Here is an 18,286-nt window from a genome sequence, read left to right on the forward strand (position 1 = left end):
TCAGGCATTCCGGGGTCCAGAGCCCAGGTCCTCACTTGGGACTGCAGCTCACATTTACCTTTGCGACTACTCAGCATAAGCCTGTGAGGAAAGGACTCTGAATCTCATTTCTCAGATAAAGAAATGGAGGCCCAGAAAGGCTGGGCCTCAAGTCCAAGCTCACATAGCCATGGTGTGGACATGACCTAGATTTGAGCTCAGGGCTAACCTCAGAGTCCTCATGACCTCCTACCCTACCTTATACCCAGAGGCCCAGATCAACTGCCAGGGCAGCTGTTATTTGACACAGAATCTGCCTAAAGCAGGAGAAAAGGGGGGAGGGCTAGAAAGACCATTGTGGAAAAAGAGCTCATGGAGGAAGAACAGACTGGGAAATCCAGCTGCTGGGGGACTGGACTATGGCCACTTTTCCAAGTTGAGAGCTGGGCCCTCAGCCGTCTCTAACTGAGTGTGGGTGGGACATGCACCAAGGGGTTCCCACCTTGTCCCTTTGGGTTTGTTCCAGAGGAAGATCTGTGAAGCCTTTGCTGGAAGCTCCCACAAGTGCGCTCAGGAAGAATATAACCATAGGAACTTTCTAGAAAAGATGGTTCCCACTCCCTCCTTGAACTGGAGCTTGTAGCTCCACTCCTGTCTATGTTTACAAACCTGACCAAAAGAGACAGGAGAATCTCAGGAATCGTCACATAAAGACAACCACCAAATTCCAACCCCTGGAAAGTAGTAAAAAAAAAAAAAAAAAATCACTTCCAGGCCAGGGACTTGTGCAGTCCCGATTCTCCTGTTCCCTTTGCCTGAGATGCCCTCTCCCCAGCCTTCGCTATATGGGGGAATCCTAGACTTCCTTTAAGGCCCAACTGCCATGTCACCTGCGATGCCATTCATCCCAGGCCCTTCCAGGAAGACAGCAAATGCCTCCTCTGAGGTTGCAGGTGCCTTTTAGGAGCCTGCAGGAGAATTCTCAGTTTACTTCTCTGTCATCCTCAGCAGCAGCACAGTACTTGGAATACAGTAGGTGCTCAATAAATACAGGTGGCATGAATACATTCATTAATACAAACCCATTTAGCTTAGTTTCTGTTGGAAATTGCAAAGAACCCCTAAGTTAGCTCTTTGCATCAGCCGTTGCAATCTCAGCTGAAGATTTATGACAGTGGCCGTAATATCAATAGAAGAAACGATGGCAGCCAAGGTCTCCACTTGCTGCTGAGGCCTGGATGGAATCTGGTGTGATTTGGTCTTGGTAGCTTTGTCTTTACTGCCCTCTTGTGGCCAAAATGTTGCTGTCACATCTGAGAAAGATTGTACTGCGGCACAGAGAGGGAGAGATTTTTGTTTCCTGTAACACTGTGTTTTTCGGACCCCTGAGCCTTTTTGATCCAGTCACACATACCCTGTATGTATCTGTGATCCTCCTTCCAATGGCTTTAAGATACGTTAAGATAATGCTAGATAGATAACTAATAGGGCTTGTGAAAGTAAAAAGTGAAAGTCACTCCATTGTGTCCAACTATTTTGGACCCCATGGGGTATACAGTCCACGGCATTCTCCAGGCCAGAATACTGGAGTGGGTAGCCTTTCCCTTCTCCAGGGGATCGTCCCAACCCAGGGATCGAACTGAGGTCTCCTGCACTGCAGGCAGATTCTTTAACAGCTGAGCCACAAGGGAAGCCCAAGAATACTGGAGTGGGTAACCTATAATACCTTCTCCAGCGGATTTTCCCGACCCAGGAATCGAACCAGGGTCTCCTGCATTGCAGGAGGATTCTTTACCAACTGAGCTATCAGGGAAGCACTTCCAATGGCTTGATTGGCCTTAAAGTGAGCATCAGAGACTCCAAGTGCCCACCAGCTCTGGTTTAGCACTGTGTCAAGTAACTAACTGGCTGTTGAGGGAAACAGTGTGTGTGGCAGATTTCTGCCCTCAGAGACCTGACAATCTATTCATAATACCTTCACCAAAGGTGAGTAGTTCAGGGTGACACAATGGGTCACTGTACACTAATAAAAAATCATAAAAATACCTGTATGTCAACCTAACAGTCAAGCTTCAGAATCAGACAGCCCTGGGTGTATATCCTGGTCCCACCACTTACTGCCTAGGTGACCTTGAACAAGTTACTTCACCACTTTAGACATTTCCTTGTCTGCAAAATGGGTCTAGTAAGAGTTCCTCCTTCACAGAGTGAAGATGATTAATTGATACGATGTGTGCCAAGACCTCAGTGCGGTGCCCAGCACAGAGTAATTCCCGTGTTAGCCATTATTGTTGTAGGTAAGATTTTTAATTGTCTCATGCAGATAGAGAACAGGGTGGGTTGTAATAAAGAGCGGGAAATATACTCCTAATCATAGCCTTCTTAAGGGCAGATCTCCTTAGTGTTTTTAATTCTCAGAGCCCTTTGTAATACGGTGTTTATTAAAATGATAGTGCATCGATCGCAAGATGACACATATGGTTGCCTTGACGCAAGGCGCTGCATGGAACAAGCAGGCTATCATCTGGCTCCAGCCAGAGTCTGTGCGTGCCAAGTTGCTTCAGTCATGTCCCACTTGTTGGGATACCGCGGACTACAGCCTACCAGGCTCCTCTGTCCATGGGATTCTCCAGGCAAGAATCCTGGAATAACAGTTTGCCATGCCCTCCTCCAGGGGATCTTCCCAACCCAGGGATCAAACCTGTGTCTCCTGCATTGTAAGTAGATTCTTTACTGCTGGACCACCATGAAAGCCTAGCCAGAGTCCACTGGTTTCAATTTCGCCCTTCTTTCTTTTTTTTTTTTTTTTTTAATTTTTATTTTAACAATGTTTTTATTTAATGAACACAGTATTTGCCATTTGACAGCCATACACTCTGCAGGTTTACCATTCACTTTACAACAAAATTATCAATAGATAAAGGATATTTCTTCATGCACATTGTAGGAGTATATACATTGAATAACAAACACTCCAGAAGTCAACATATATGCATATATCTACATAGATGTGCTTTGCTGACAAGTTAGGTCTGTTGTAGACCAGAAACCACACATTGTGATTTCTTGTTTTATTTTTTCTTAGAAAACATTTCTATTTACAGTAAATAGTTAATATGTAAATAATGTACATATATGTCGCCCTTCTTTCTTATGGCAGACATCTCTAATCGATCATTTGTGCTTTCACACTCATGGCAGACATTGCTAATCAATCATAGTGTGCTCTCTCTCTCTCTCTCTCTCTCTCACACACACACACACACACACACACACACAGACCAACTATATGACCCCAGAGTTCTCATCACAGAGCTCCAGGCAGTTACAACAATTAAGCTGAGTGGGAAATGGAGTCTAACTTACTTTTCCAAGACTTGACACAGGGGTGGTTGAAGACCTAGAGAGGGAGGGGAAGGGCATCTTCGCCAGGGGGCGTGAAGTGAGCTAAACTATGAGTGAGAAGATAGATCTGATAGGAAAGAGGGGGCAGGGAGGGTCTGCTCTCTGGGACCCTGAGCAGACTGCCACATTTGGCAAAGGGACTCTGAAGGTGGCTGCGCAAGTGTATGTGATCATGTCCCTTGGAGGCAAGGCCTCTCTGGCAGCTCATGCCGGGCAGATTGTGAATGGGCCTGAGTCCTGAGAGGAGGTGAGGAAGTCTGGAGCTCAGGACAAGGTGCTGATGGGGACAAACGCCCGGGACGCTGGGAAGGCAGCTTTTGCGGGCTTGGCGACTTCAGGAATGAAGGAAGTGTTGCCAGCAAAGCTGCTTCACTGACCTTGAACTCTGCAGGCTGGGAGCACAACGGCACCTCCAGCGGGAGTGGGGGTGGGCGCAGAGGAGAGGCTGTGCTTTTTGGGGGGTGAGGGGTGGAGTCCCTTCAGGACTGCCAGTGGCAATTTCCTGTGGGCAACTGGAAATGAGAGAAGGGAACCAGAGCTAGAGCGGCAGATATTAGAAAGGAAGAGAGAAAAAGGTTAATGCTTTGCAGGTCCAGCCTCGTTTTTACTCAAAGCAGTTTGGGCAGAAAATGAGAGCATTCATTCAGGAGGAAGACAAACTGGGTAAGGGTCACGGCTTAATTAAGAGGCATTTGCGGCAATCCGGTTTGTTCCAAAAGATACTGCGTATCTGGGTCAAGTGTCCTTTCACAATATCACCCAAAATGAGGAGCAAAAAAGTGTTCTTTGGTAATACGAAACAAGTCTCATACACAGGACCCTGAAAGTCCCCATTGCTAAGAAAGAAAGTATATATTTAACTGAAATACTCCAGTAATCAGAAGAGAGGTCAGAGGGACAATTCCTTTATTAGGAGACTCCGTTTCCTAATGTGAAATAAAGTCACTCAGACTCAAAGGTCAAACAGACCTGGAATTGAACCTCAGCCTCACCACTTCCTAGCTGTGTGACCTTGGACAAGATACTTAACCTCTCTGAACCTTGGTTCCCTCCTCTATAAGATGGAGATGATAACGGAGGACCTAGTTCGCAGTGCTGTTGTGGTTATCAAATGAAATGATGTATATGAAGATTTGGTCCAGTGCTTGACATGTAATAAGAATAATGTATGGGAATTATCTTTTTAGCCTAACTTTTTTCAGGAACAGATTTTAAACAAGCAGCTATTCTTTTTGCTTCTGATATGATTCCCGGGAAGTCCTCCAAGGGGACAAAGACACCCCACGCTAATAGGAACCAGGAGGGTGTATTTCTTCATCCATTGCATTGTCCAGTAAGTGACGCAGTGGGCGAGGCTTCAGGACCTCTGTAGGAGTTTGATAGCTCACAGGTCCTGCTCCCTGGGCTTGTGCCCCAGTGGGGGTCCTGAGGGCTCTTCTCTCTGCTCCGCAGGGTCCTTTCTCATTTCCACCCATGTCTGCGTAGCACGCATGTTCCTGCGGGCTCACATGGACTTGTGCTATGGCCCCTTGACCCATGGGTGGGGACCCAAAGGAGTGTCCTTGGACCAAGGCCAGTAAGCAAAGACAGAGTCCTTACTTGCCCCCGGGCCTGTCCTTGAGGAGACCTTGGAGAATTCCTACCACTGGTGGCCAGCAGCAGACTAAAACTCTGTGAGGTTCTGAAAAGTCCTAGTTCACAGGTGGGAATGTAAGGTAGAAAGGCAATTTGTTGTTGAAGGGTTAAATTCACAGTAAAATAATGGTACCTGACATTTACTGAGCAATTAATATTGTTGGAAACTGTTTGAACCACGTACTAGTAATAACTCGCTCCATGCTCATGATGGTATCTCCATTGTATAGATGGATCACTGAGGCCCAGACACATTAACAAACTCCTCCAAGGGCTTGCAGTTACTCAAAGGCAGAAGAATGATTTGAACCCAGTAATCCCGACTTCAGAGCCTGTATTCTTAATCACTGTGTTATATCAATAGCTGTGTCCCAGGCGGGGCTCCACACTGGATGGAGTGGAAGGGCCCAGTCTCCTGAGGAAAGACTCTGCCGGCAAAGAAATTGCCCAGAAGTGCAGCTTGCCCAGGCCTGAGCCCACCTCGGTGGAATGTTCTGCTCGATGCCAGTCTGCAGGACAAGGAGTCTTTCCGTCAGATGTTCCCGATGGTGAGTCACCCTCAGGAAGCTGCTGGACTCCTCTCGGGCTCCCTTCCCTTCGTTTGTTTGTTCCTTTCCTGGGGCTAAATAGGACACATTTTCTCCAATTCCTGTATTTACTCATATGATCGTCTCATCCCCCAACAATTTTTAAAGCATGCGTGCATGCTCAGGCCCTTCAGTCGAGTCCGACTCCCCACGACTCCCTGGACTGTAGCCAGCCAGGCTCCTCTGTCTGTGGGATTCTCCAGGCAAGAATGCTATAGTGGGTTGCCATGCCCTCCTCCAGGGAAACTTCCCGCCTCTCCTGTGTCTCCTGCGTTGCAGGCAGTTTCTTTACCCACTGAGCCACCTGGGAAGCCCAACAATTTTTAGTAGGAGAGGTTAAAAGTTCCCTGTGACATCATCCTCCTCCCAGCTCGTGGGAACCTGGGAAGGCAGCGGGGAGCGTGGTAGCCAAGGGGTGTGGTAAAAATGACTCCTTGTTGAAAGTGTCAGCCAGGGGCTTGACCTGTGTTCCCAGGTTCCTGTCTCCGCATCTGCTCTGAGGCAGCCTGGAGGAGGGGAGGCAAGGTTGGAGTGAGGGGAAGGGAATGATGCTCTCAGACTCTCAGCTTCAGGAGTAGGAATGAAAGGGTTCCTTCCTGGCTCGGGGACACCCTAAGAATAGTATTTGTAACAATATTTTCTTGCAGCCTCTGGTATAAAGGTATGATGGTGATTCAGGGTCTTGGGTCAAACTGCAGGGAGAAATGCTAGACATGGAAATGTGGAAAGGTGTCTCAGGTCACATCCTGCTGTGAACTATGCATACAAAGCCCAAATGGACAAAGTTCCCAGGGAACCTCTGGGAGACAGCAGAGGTCAGGTCCTGGGCTGGAGGCCCACACAGTCCCAGACTGCTGTTTGGAAGCTCAGAGAACCATAGGGCCTCTCTCTGACCACACTGGGATGGCACTGGCCAGGTGAGCCCCCTGAGGGTTTGGGAGGAGGACAGTGGCAGCAGGCACCACTCAGGTCCCCCCACGAAGTGAACTGCCTGATGACCCTGAACCCTGAGTTCAACCAGCCCCCCTTCTCTGCTCACCCCTGGGAAGGTCTGGACTGATGTGCTGGGTGGGACTCACCTAGGCTGAAAGTGTAGCTCCATTCCTTCTTAGCACCCTCATTCCCACCATCACCCAACCTACTCAAACCACACTGGGTCAAGGAAACAGGGGAACACCAGGCCCTGCATGCGTCTGCTTTGAGGGGGCAGGCAGAATCTCATGGAGGCCCAGATTGGAGGCAGATTCGCCTCAGTAGGGTGGACCAATCATTTGTCGGCATCAGCTCCCGTTCTCCTCCCAACAACCTGGCCAGGAGGGGATGCCCTTATCCCCACTGTCTACACAAGCAAACTGATGCCTGGAGGAGTGAACAGTTACTAAAGGTCCCAAAGCCAGTGTGTGGCTTTATCATGAAATCTAACAGCAGATATCTGAATCCAGGTCAGTCTGATCCCAAGCCAAGTTCTTAGCCCTATGCAGTGTTGAGCCCAGGCAGACACCTAGTGTATGCATCTTGCTTGATTATTTCTGATTTCCATTTATCCCCATCTCACACCTATAAGAGAGGACACCATCTGATAAGTCATTAATCATAGCTCAACAGCCTTCTTTAACATCCTGTGGGCTCTGAGTTCACACTGGTGACCAATGTGGGCACAGACTCTGTCCTCATTCAGTCAACAGGTTTCTGAGCATCAGAGGTGGCCAGGCCCTATTGGAGAAGCCAGGACTTCAGCAGTTGATCTAGCAGACAAGGTCCCATCCTCAAGGAGCGTGAGTTCTGATGAGGAAGATGGGCAGCAGGTACGGAATGGGGAGGGGTACCATGGAGAGGGTAAGTCAGAATGAGGAACAAGAGCTCAGAGTGTGATGGGAGTGGGATGCTCTTCAAGATGAAAGGTCAGGAGGAAGATGTCTCCAAGTGAGTGACATTTGAGCAGAGACCCAAAAGGGGGAGGAAATGAGCCACGTGGATACTAGAGAGGGGGGTGCCCTTTCAGGCAGGATAAAGGGCAAACACACAGTCCCTAACACAGGAACAACTGGGGCACATGAGGACCAGCAAGCGTGGGGTGAGCAGGGGAAGAAACGTTGGGTGAGGCCAGATAGGTGGATGAGGAAGGAGCTGGGGTTCCAGTAGACTCTGAGTGAGACTGGAAACCATTCTCTGTTCCAGTGACATAGCAGCCACTCCATCTCTCCTAGTATAGACCAGTGGTTCTCAACTGGGGGCAATTTGTCCCCCATCCTGGCATGTTTTGTCTAGAGATGTTTTTTGTGCTAATGGAATCTAGTGGGCAGAGGGCAGGGAGAATGCTAAACATCCTAAACGGCACTAGACAGCCCCCTCCGTCCCAGCCTAGGATGATCTGACCTAGGACGTCAATGGTGCTGAGGCTGAGAAAGCCAGGTAGACCCAGGAACGGGCAACATCCTCTTAGGAAGATGACAGGGACCCACAGATGCGGCACCTGAGTGCCCCCTCCTGCAGAGCCCACACACAGTCACTCTCCCCTGCATCACTGTCGGCATTTCCTTCTCAGCTCCAAGGACCGCTTTGGTGGGGGACACACTCCAGGCTACTTCCTGTCGCTCGGTGCCTGCTGTGTGTCCACCCCCAGGATGATGAATTTTCTGTGCTCAGGGCCATCCGTGCGTGGGCGCAGCCCTGCCGTTTCGTGTGCATCCTGCATTCTGAAGTGCAATTTATTAGACCTAATCCGCATCTGGGGTGACGGTATATCTTCCCTGTAGAAAATGCTGGGGAGAAGGATATGCCCCATTATTATTTCATTAGGACTCCACTGGGTCTTCCAGGAGTCCCCGAGTACATACCATGCTCCTTGGGTGAATTAGACAAGACAGCCGGGGACCCTCAGAACTCAGGACAATAACCACAGATTTCCATGCATGCATCTCTTCTTATGACTAAATTCCTCCTTTCCACCTCTTGCCAATTTTGTCTTTCCACAGCGAGGGAATAGAAAAGGATTTTAAAGGAAGCATCAAACATGTACTGTTCTCTCAATGATGTGAGTAGAAGATTCAAAAGCTAGTGTCAGCAGCAAAGGTTTCTACCTCAAAACTGGTGATTGCGGTTTGCCTCTAAAATCAGCATTGTTGGAGCTGCTAAGGCAGACATTCTCTTTGCTCCTTCAGCTCAGCCGGTCTCCTCACGCAGGGTGAGGAGGAAGGCATGGAATTAGCAAGACACTTCAGCCTATGCTCCCCCCAGGAGCAGTTGGCACGCTTTCAACCACTTGACTTTGCCCTTAATTTTCTGCTCCCCTCCCCATGTGTGGGTCGCCTCTAACATGCTCTAGATGGTAGATTTTAAGGTCGTGTGCTGTGTGTACTCAGTCACTCAGTTATTTCTGACTCTTTGCGGCTTCATGGACTGTAGCTCGCCAGCCTACACTGCCCATGGAATTCTCCAAGCAAGAATACTGGAGCCAGTGGCCATTTCTTTCTCCAGGGGGGGTCTTCCTGACCCAGGGATCGAAACTGCGTCTCTTGTGTTTTCTGCATTGGCAGGTGGATTCTTTACCACTGCACTACCTGGGAAGCCCAGATTTTAAGGTCGTTTTAAGGTCACTGGATTCTAATTACCCAACTTGCTAAGGTAGATTCTGTGTTCATTTCGAGTGTTTGTTTCAGCTCAGAGATACCTTCTTCTGGGACGTTTCTTTCCCATCATATTACATGGAGTCTCCAACTGATTTGATTTGGGAATGACCCGCGGACCTCTCTTTTTCTATTAATAATACTGCAAAGGACTCACACCTTGCTCAGATCACCAATCAGCATCCATTTTGCAGCTTCAATTGTGGCTATGAGTGAAGTAGCTGGACCAGGAATGCTCAGCAAAAGGACTGTGGTTTCAGAATGGTGGGTTCGATCCTAACACTACACCTTAGTAACTGAGATACTCTGGGTAAGTCATTTCCCTTCTCCAAGCCTCAGTCTTCTTATCTGTCAAATGGGAATCATTGTACTTATGCCATTGCATTGTGGTGAGTGACAAATAAGACGATGCACGTGAAAGCAGTTTTCACACAGCAAGGGGCCACTTGGATGTTAGGATTCTACTCTGATAGGCCATTTTGCTGTGAACTGATGAAACAAGAAGCAGCAGGATGATGTGAAGGGAACTAATGCCTCCTCCCAGGTGAAGGGCGGGGCTGGGGGGGGCATGGCAGGGCCCTCTGCATTGCTGCCTCCATAGCAGGTTCAAGTTTCCATGTTTGAACATTCCGATGGCCAGTCTTTCCCCAGAAAAAGATATCCGACAACATAAGACAATAGGAGAGCCCACCCCTGCCCTTTCCGCTCCACATCTGGCCATACAGTCACAGAAGAAAGTTCACACAATAAGTTTCGAAGTCAGTTCTGTTTAGCTCATCAATAGTTGCTTCCTAAGAATGATTCCAAGCCTGAGAAGCACTTTAAGCCTTTTTAAGCTCCAAAGATTAGGATGAAACAGGGAGGAGGGTGGGAGGGGGACAGATAAACAACAGCGTGGAGAGTGTTCTCTGTGTAGAGGAGGAGATTCCATACTTGGGTGAGATTAATCCCCAAATTGAAACCTGCCCTGCAATTCTTTGTGAGAAAGGAGAGCAGAGATAAGAGAGAGGCCTCCTGGTAAAGCCCCGCATTGAGCCATTTGTGGAAACAATGCTGCATCCTTTCCCTGCAGCCAGAGGGCGGTGAGATGCGCCCACAGAGGACGAATCTAGGATGGCGCTTCCTTTGGACAGTTGGGGCAGCGCAGGAAGGAGGAAAAGGAGCAGCCTCCACATGTGTGATGCTCGAATGTTCTATTAGACCAACAAGGTATCTCCTTCTCAGCCTGGGAGGCCACCGACCTGCCTGATTGCATACCACTCAAAGCACAAGCATTGGGTTCTGCCAAGACCTGGGGGCAGGGCAGGCTGGCTTTGAACAGAAGGACACTCACCGAGGATCTTAACATGCGCACAAGCAAGCCACTTCTTGCAGTGTGCCTGGTTTCCGACCCCAAGACCCTGGCCATTTCAATTCCTAAGAAATCCAAGTCCTTCTTGAAGGCTGAAGGCTGCCATCAGAGGGGCTAACAGGATGAAGCATCTGAAGGGGAGTCCCAACAGGGTAGATGGCACCTGACCCGAAAGGAAGGAGTGGTTCCCTGGGACCTGCAAGAGATCTGAGTGCGTCCAAGGAGACAGCACACGTTTGGAGGCATGGCTGACTTAAAATAACAGTCACGGGAGATCACAGTCATGCTCATATAGGTTGAACTGTCACGTCTGCAGGTAGGAGCCTGCCAACCCCAGTTCTCAGGAGCATGAATGGGACATGACCCAACTCACAGAGAGCCCTGCAGAGCGAGGCTGAGGGGGAGAAGGGTTCCAAGGATGGCACAGGTGACCTGGCGCCAAACCAAGAAAGGATAGGAGGAGAATCACAGTCAGAGGGGAGGGAGATGACTCTTGGCTACAAGAAGAACAGCAGTTTCTCCCTTCCCCCTTCTGCAGGAGGCTTTGAGGACTGCCAGGTGGGATTCAGACCAACCCAGGAGCCCCACACAGATGCTGGGAGATGGGAACCTGGTCTGCGGGTCTGGGCAGGGCTGTAGGAAGGAAAGAACCAGAGTGTCACCTCAAGGGCCATTCGGGGAAGGTACCCTGAGATGGATGTTTCCCTGTCCTTTCTCCTTCAGGAACCAGGAAGGAAGCACAAGGAAGGACCTCTGCTGATGGGGGTTTGGGAGTCTCAGGGCAGGTCCGTTCTGACCCGGTTCAGGGTCCTGGGCTTCTCTGTAATTAATTCCCTTCCCAAAGTCTTATGGTGAGGAAGGGCTTGCACCCCTGTCCCCCATCTGAGATTTGCCCAGGAGCACGAGGTGACAGCGGGATGGGAGGCGGCGTGGAACACGCAAGAAGAGGCAATGATCTGTGCAGCTAGCCTGGGAACCAGGAGAAGTACGCTGATGGAGAGTCACACAGTCTTAACTCGGTTTCCAGCACATTCCATCTGACCTAGTTCCCCTTCCCCTCTGCAATTTTACTTGTCTTTATCTTTTGAAAAACTAAATATGTGAATATTTTAGAAAGTATAAAATATTTTTAAATGTTTATCAAAGCCACTGAAATACACACAATTTTTTTTTTAATTTAAAAAAAGTATATCATGTCATGTATCAAAGTGACATGAATGCAACTAAAAAAAATAGCACTCAATGGCTTATGAAACACAACCCTCCTCTCTCAAGCTCGGCAGCTTCTTTTCAATTTTAAAAATTTCTTCTGCTTTTAGTTCTTCTGATGGCCTTCTCCAGATACTCTGCTTCCACCACCAGTTCTTGTTTTATGGATTATGAATCTGTTGATCTCCTACTCAGATAGATGAGGGTTGGGATTTTTCTCTCAGGACACTCATTCATCCCTCCTTCTTCCTTTTCTCCAGTCAAACTAAATCAAAATTCTTGTTTCCTCTATTTGTCACATTTATCTAAATAATAACTTGGTTTAAATTGTCTAAATCTGTATTGTTTTAAAATATGTACTATTTACACAGGGCTTCTCTGGTGGATCAGTGGTAAAGAGTCTGCCTTCCAAGCAGGAGACCTGGGTTCAGTTTCTGGGTCAGAAAGATCCCAGGAGAAGGAAATGGCAACCCACTGTAGTGTTTTGCCTGGAAAATCCCATGGACAGAGGAATCTGGTGGGCTACAGTCCATGGGGTCACAAAAGTGTTGGACATGACTAAGGGACTAAATAACAGCAACTATTAATATTTACACACACATGTCTATGTCTGTATTTGCTGCAGTGTCTTTCTTTTCTGTTTCATGGGTTCTTTTACCATGTCTTCATCTACATGATCTCAAAATAGTGGTTGGCTAGGTGGGTAGAATTGTCACAGTTTTGTTGCTGTGCCACAGGGAAGCAAAAAAGAGAGAGAGACGTGTGTGGGGAGCTGGTGGACCCAGGTCTAGAAACTGGCCCAGATAAAATGAAAGGATCAAGGTCTACCCCTACTTTTGCCGACACACACATCTGCCAGAGGAAGCCGGGGAGACACAGTAGCACAGACCTCCTCTTGCCCACGTGGACCCCCTTTTAGGATCTTCCCTCTTCAACAGCCAGCTCCTAATAGTTGGCCTTTCATCCCCATCCCCTCCAGCAATAGTCACCTACAAGCTAGCTAGGAAGTTCCCCTTCCCTTCAGGAAGCAGCTCTCTGCTTCCTGCCCTCTTCAGTCATGGATTCAACCAATGTTCACTGAGCGACCACCTCTGCTTAGACACTGAGGACAAAGATGTGTAAAAGACACACAATGCCCCTGAACTTTGGGAGAGGGCCTTAAGAGGGATAGCCAATAAACAAACTGCATACTGTGAAAGTACCATAAAGCAGGCATCCCCAACCTCCAGGATACAATGCCTGATGATCTGAGGTGGAGCTCAGATCATCATCTTGCAATAATAATAGAAATAAAGTGCAAAATAAATGTAATGGGTTTGAATCATCCTAAAATCATTCCCCTCACCACCACCCCTCCCAGTCCATGGAAAAGTTATCTTCCACAAAACCGGTCCCTGGTGCCAAAAATGTTGGAGACTGCTGCCCTAAAGGATGTTGAGATTGAAAAATCATAGACCTTTTCTTCTCTAAAGAGAAATGTCACCAGGCATCTAAGCTGAGCCAGAGTATACAAAGGAGCCAGGTTCACAAAGAGCAGCCTGAAGGGGGGCCCCAAGAAGAGGAAAGTGAATGTGCAAAGGCCCTGTGGCAGTGATGAGGAGCAGAGGGTGTTCAAGGAACCAAGAGGAGGCCCTTCCACTGGAGCTTTGTGAGCAAAGAGGAGAACGGTCCGAGGTGGGGTTTCCAGAAGGCTCGGGCCTGCCGTGTAGGACCTGGTTAGACAAGTGAAGACTCCGGATTATAATCTAAGCACATGAGGAAGGAGTGAAGATTTCAGCAGAGAAGCAATGTGACTCCATTTTTGTACCTTACAATATCCTTTCTGGAGAATGGACTGGAGGTATCAATGGGTTCCTCTTCATCAACCATTGGTGCAGACACCCCGTCTTTCTTGGGGCAAGGAGTCCATACGGCCTTCAGATGTTTTCATCAGTGGCCAGCAAGTGGTTCAAGGATCTAGGAGGAAGGAAGATGATTAACGGAAGGGCCATTCAAACCAGGGTGCCTGCTTGGCCACATTTCATATGGCGGCTCTCACATCACAGGTCAGCAAAAGGCACGCCAGCCTTGAGTGGCATCGCCCCAAAGGAAGCGGAGTCCTCTGGGTGGAAGAGGCAGCAGCCTGACTGCCTTCTTTCCCCAGGATTTGAAACTGGGAATCGGAAGACTGGAATTGCAGCCAAATGCATTTCAGTCCTCTATTAACATTTTTTTTTTTTTTATCACCTGAACTTACCCGGGCTCCCTGGCTCCACAGCAGGGGTCCCCATGTGATTTCTGCCAGGATCCACCCCCACTTTCAGGGAACAGAGTTTGAGGCGCTGCCCCTCCACTTTTCAAAGCCTTTCCCCTGGTCATCAGAGAGTGTCTGGCCGGGGTTGGGCTCTGTGAAATCGGGGACTTTCTCCCCCGCCCCCTCTCCCTGCCCCTCTCCCTCCCTCCACCCCTTCACTTTTTCCTCTCCTTTATATTGAGCTATCTGTTCAGAGCAAAGCCATCTCCGGGAGCTGCCGGGATGGGATCTTGTCACCCATCAAAGCAGCAGAGGCTTTCTCGGGCCCAGCTAGTGGTGTCTGTCAAAACTATAAGAGCTGCAGCTTTTACAGGCAGCTCTCCCCTCCTTGAGCTGTAGTGCAGGAATGTTTCTTGTCAAGGCCCAGCGTGGGCTGCTATCAGCCTGCTGGCCTGGCAGTTAGGGTCATGGTTTGCTGATGAAGTAAGACTTGAGCCAGCCCTCTGTTCTATAAGGCTCTTTCCTTGGTGAGCAAAGGCTCTAGAGTCAAACTATGTTAGTTTACATCCTGGTGACACTGGTGACTACTGGTGAGATGGATGGCATGCAGTTTAACCTGAGACTCAGTATTCTCACCTGTAAAATGGGACTAATGATGGTAGCCTCCTCTTCACAGGGGCCCTGAGAGAATGAAATAAGATTAAAATATATGTAAAGCACTTAGCATGGCAAATAGATGCGGGGAAACAGTGGCAGATTTTATTTTCTTGGGCTCCGAAATCAGTGTGGATGGTGACTGCAGCCATGAAAATGCTCCTTGGAAGAAAAGTTATGACAAACCTAGATGTATTAGCATATTAAAAGCAGAGACATGACTTTGCTGACAAAGGTCTGCAAAGTCAAAGCTATGGTTTTTCCAGTAATCAAGTACAGATGTGAGAGTTGGACCATAAAGAAGGCTGAGCACTGAAGAATTGATGCTTTTGAACTGTGGTGTTGGAGAAAACTCTTGAGAGCCCTTGGACTGCAAGGAGATCAAACCGGTCAATTCTATAGGAAATCAGCCCTGAATATTCATTGGAAGGACTGATGCTGAAGCTGAAACTCCAATACTCTGGCCACCTGATGTGAAGAGCTGACTCATTGGAAAAGATCCCGATGCTGGGAAAGATTGAAGGCAGGAGGAGAAGCAGGTGACAGAGGATGAGATGGTTGGATGGCATCACTGACTCAATGGACATGAATTTGAGCAAACTCCAGGAGATAGTGAAGGACAGGGAAGCCTGATGTGCTGCAGTCCATGGGGTGGCAAAGAGTCAGACAGGACTTGGAGACTGAACAGTAACAACAACCCACGTTTACCTCCCCACCTCCAACCACCACCCTGTGGCCAAACCGGCCCAGAAGCCAGAGGGCAAGAGAGCTGATCAATGTAATTCCCTTCCTGGAAACTGAAGCAGGGGAGACACAAGGAACAGATGTGAGAACAGACACATCGCAGGCAGTGTGCACATAGGTGCGTGTCTCCACACTTGGGGTGCATGCAGTCTGGGCTGCAAGCTCATAAATATAACACATCAAGAAGTAACAGCAAGACCCTTAACATAACCTACCCTAGTTCATCTTCCCCAAACCCTGTAAGGTAAGAAGCTGAGGCTCCTAGGGCTTGATGTATTTAACATCATTCAAGTCCTAACTAGTGAATTCAGAATGGCAGGTGGGTCAGTCTCATCCAGAACCAGAGCTCCCAACCACTGTACCACCCAGGCCCCCAAAATTCAGCTTGGGCTCCCCCTTCCATCAAGACCAGGGTTGCACTGAGAAGAGGTTGAAGGGGCCCATGGGAACAAAGTTCTGCTCCTTCAGGAAATGCCCCGGGGCAGCCTCTCCCCCATCCCTGCTTTCATTATTTCATCTCTGTGTACTTTACCACTTAAAACTGCTTCCTCAGCAGCACTCCATCAGGTAGCACAGGAAAAGTACGAAGAATCAATTACCCCCAAAATAAATAAATAAATGGTGGCTCTGGGGAAGAAAAAATATTGAATCCTGTTCAGATAAATGCAGCATAAATTGGTTTCTGACAACAAATCCAAATAATTGCCCTCCTTCTCCCCCGCCCCTCCCCAGGGCTCCAGGTAAGTCGGAGCAGGTCCTGGGTAAAACGGTGAGGGAGTGGTAAGGACCGCAGCCGTCAACCCAAAGAGAAAACCCCCAGCTGGGCCTGTTCTTCCTCAGCATCAAAGACCAGGGTCTGAGGTGGGGTCAGCAAGCCTTTAGCAAGTCAGCCATCGAGCCAGCAAAATATGTTCACTTTTGTTTTCCTGTTTTGCGGAGAGAAAGTGGATGGGAGGGGAAAGATGAGCTCTTGTCGTTTTTATAATGAAGCAGTTGGGCCCGCACTGGACAGAAGGCCAGACTCTGCCTGCCTTGAGCCCTCCCACTACGGAATTGTGTAATCTTCCCAGAAGCTTACTCAATCCAAATTGGGAATCAGCACAGGATCCAAAAACCAGGAACAGAAAAAGTGGGGAGCAGGAGACAAAGGTCAAGAGCTGGCCTGTGGATGTGCTTTAATGGGACACAGACAACCATGACCCACGCAGGTTTAAAAAAACCATTGAAATAGTTGTCAACATTTAGAAATCAGAAGAACTCAGGATTTCTGGCTTCTCTTGAAAAAACTAACTCTCTGGCTACACCAGGCCCACAGTCCTGCTGCTCTAGAATACTGACCCTGGGTGGGGCTCCCCCGGCTCCCCCCCGTCCCCCCGCCCCCCGTCTCCACCAACCATTTTGCTTCCCACCTTGAAGCTAAGTGTTAGCTAATATCCATCACCATCCTCAGGCTTTCTTCACACATCCGCCATTCCATTCATTTCAGATTTCCTGCCTGGACCCTGCAGACGTCTATGTTAGTGGCCCCAGACTCATCCTGTTGCTGCGGGTCCTTGCTTCTGTCCTTGCCACTTGCCAGCAGCTGCTGAAAGGCCACACAGAGCCTGGACCTGCCAAAGTCTCTTCCCACTCTGATTCCACTGGAAGCCTCCAGGCAGACAAGTCATTTACTCTCATTCCTTGAAAATGCGTTGCCCCTCCTGCCTCCTTTGCTTGGGCATCCATACTTTTCCTACTTTTCCTTTAGCAACTAAATGTTAGCCTCACTATCAGTTTTCTATTGCTGCCATAACAATTTGGCAGCCATAAGCCAATCTGTGGCTTAAACAACACAGATTTGTTCCTTGGTGCTTCTGTAGGCCGGATACCCAACTTGGGTCTCCAAGGGCTGCCTTTAAGGTGTCAGCAGGGCTATGTTCCTTTCTGATCCCTACTTTTTTTGCTAGCTGTCAGCTGAGGGTCATTTCTCAGCTTCTAGAGGCCACCCATACTCTTGACATATGGACTTTCTCTCCCCTCTCCCCTTTTTTAAAAAGATTTTTTTGATGTGGACCATTTTAAAACTTTTTTATTTTGCTACAGCATTGCTTCTGTTTCATGTTTGGTTTTCTGGCCACAAGGCATATGAGATCTTAGCTCCCTGACCGGGGATCGAACCTAAACCCCCTGCACTGAAAGGCAAAGTCTTAACCACAGGACCACCAAGGAAGTCTTAACCACTGGACCATGAAGGAAGTCCCCTCTTTCTCCATCTTAGACATCTGACCTCTCTTACAACTTTGGGCTTTTTTTTTTTTTTTTTGACCCATCCCTGCAGTGTGCAGGGATGCAACCAGGGATTGAACCTGAGTCACGTCAGTTAAAGTCTGACTCCTAAACACTAGGCAACCAGGGGACTCTTTTCACACTTTGAATCTCTCATTTTTCTTCTGTTTCATCCCTCTGACCCAGCAAAGAAGTGCTCTGTGCTTTTTAGGACTCATGTCTTTAAGAAATTGGGCAAACCCAGATAATCCAAAATAATCTCAGTACCTCAAGGTCCAAACCCCTACTCATATCTGCAAAGACTCTTTTGCCATATAAGGTGACATATTCACAAATTCTGTGGGATTAGGGCATGGACATCTTTGGGGGGGGCATTATTTTGTCTATCTTTCTATTCTATTCTATATATTTATCTCAGAAGCCAATTTTAAGTCTTACATGTTCTAAAAAGTCCTTCTTAACAATTTCTCTTCTAAACTACTGTGCTGTGTGGCTTTGAAAGAGTCACTTTATCTTTCTATTTCTCATTTCCATTGGATCCATGATATGCTGGTAAATGTTTAGTAGCTGACTCTTGAGTGTGGGGGAGAAGCCCTGA

The 18,286-nt window shown here is 48.3% G+C and overlaps 1 long non-coding RNA gene across 1 annotated transcript; it reads right to left on the minus strand.

Moving 5' to 3' along the window:
* Positions 1-2,973: 2,973 nt before the first annotated feature.
* LOC139035974 (uncharacterized) lies at positions 2,974-16,366 on the minus strand. The gene is made up of 4 exons (XR_011488637.1): positions 15,956-16,366; positions 14,662-14,706; positions 13,600-13,748; positions 2,974-5,641 (listed from the first exon to the last, which is right to left on the minus strand). It is a non-coding gene; the product is annotated as an uncharacterized lncRNA (long non-coding RNA).
* Positions 16,367-18,286: the final 1,920 nt, after the last annotated feature.

This window comes from Odocoileus virginianus, chromosome 7 (genome assembly GCF_023699985.2).
Source record: "Odocoileus virginianus isolate 20LAN1187 ecotype Illinois chromosome 7, Ovbor_1.2, whole genome shotgun sequence".
Classification (NCBI taxonomy): Eukaryota; Metazoa; Chordata; class Mammalia; order Artiodactyla; family Cervidae; genus Odocoileus; species Odocoileus virginianus.